This window comes from Cynara cardunculus (genome assembly GCF_001531365.2).
Source record: "Cynara cardunculus var. scolymus isolate 2C chromosome LG 13, CcrdV1, whole genome shotgun sequence".
Classification (NCBI taxonomy): domain Eukaryota; kingdom Viridiplantae; phylum Streptophyta; class Magnoliopsida; order Asterales; family Asteraceae; genus Cynara; species Cynara cardunculus.
This window is the reverse complement of record NC_037540.1, coordinates 7,284,126-7,285,690: the sequence shown is the minus strand read 5'-3', so window position 1 is coordinate 7,285,690 and position 1,565 is coordinate 7,284,126. Positions and strand designations below refer to the sequence as shown.

At 37.2% G+C, this 1,565-nt stretch overlaps 1 pseudogene; it reads left to right on the top strand.

Moving 5' to 3' along the window:
- The first annotated feature begins 1,384 nt into the window (after positions 1-1,384).
- Positions 1,385-1,565, top strand: LOC112526169 (annotated as a pseudogene).

Sequence of the window (1,565 nt, the reverse complement as noted above, 5' to 3'; positions counted from 1 at the left end):
TTAGTGATCATCCAGTTCAAACTTATGGTTTACCTAACGAAATCGAAAATCATGCAAATATACTTGAAATCGAAGATATTTGAAATCGAAAATCATGCAAATATACTTGAAATCGAAGCTGTGCTACTGTTAAGGGACTGCCGACCAAAATCGAGGCGACAATCGAAGATACCTGATGGAGGCGACAATCGAAGCTGTGGAAGGTCGCCGGCGATGGAAGCTGTGTAGGTCTCTGGCGATGGAGACGGTGGAGGTCGCCGGCGATGGAGACGGTCGAGCGACAACAGGCGAGAGTCTCAACAGGCGATGGAGACGGTCGAGCGACAACAGGCGACAATCGAAGTTGTGGGAGGTCGCTGGCGATGGAGACGGGGACGGAGATGGTGGAGGCTACCGGAGACGGGGACGGAGATGGTGGAGGCTATCGGCTACCGGAGCCGGAGCGACGTGCGTGAAGAGAGGGTTGGGAAGAAGGGGTGGGAAGGGTAATCTTGGAAAAAATAGAAGTCTGAATGGTTGAGTGAACCATTGGATGCAAAATGGTTAAGAGCCATATGTAACCGTTAAGAGGCTTTTTTTTGCCAAACGGTCCTAACCTCTGACCGATTAAGAGGCTCCCTCTTAATGTCACCATTAAGAGGGAAACAAACAGCCCCTAAGAGAGTTTGTGCAATTTTTAGGTTGTCTTTTTTTCTTGCCAACCATCTTTTATAAAAAAAATTATATATCAAAAACTAATATAAAAAATTGCATAAAGTAGATGATAAATCAAAACCATAAAATTGGTCAAAGTTATAGTTGTAAAAATAATAGTTATATATCTATAATCTATATTTTTATATCTTTTATTTTTATTTATATAAAAGCAATAACCATAGATAATCAGGTGACAACTTCTGAGCATTATAAATCACTTTTTCCTTACATTATTGTTTGCATCCCACATCGAATCAAAGAAGAAAGAGGCATGTGAGAGGTGGACACAAAAAGAAAAGGATCAACTTTTTTCTCAATATTGTTTGCATCCTGCATAGGATGATGGAGTGAAAGTGGCAAGAGCGAAATTGCCACAAAAAGAAATGACTAAAAATGAAACAAACATATTTTTCTTGGATGTTGAACTTTTGCTTAAGATCAAATATAATATATGTTTTTAGTTTAACTTGTATATCCCGAATCTTAGGTTTTTTTGTTTAGATCAAGTATATATTATATGTTCTTGGTTTGATATATAATATATGAGTTTTCAGCTTGCTTGGTATTTTAATTTTTATATGAGAATGCCCATGATACTACTTGGTGATGTGTTTATTTATATGTCGTCTTGGTGTTATTATTATCAAGGTTTGACAAACCCTTCTAATTACAATTCAAATATTATAGAATGTCATGATAAAGTGTTGTATTTGTTTTTATCAGTTTAATATCTGATATGTAGGTCATCGACCCCATTTGATATTAATTTTATTTTTTTGAAGAAAAATCCATTACCTTAACTTGGTGATATGGTTTTTCATGCATCGCGTTCAACATCCACTATTGTTGCTACAACTTACGCACTCCTC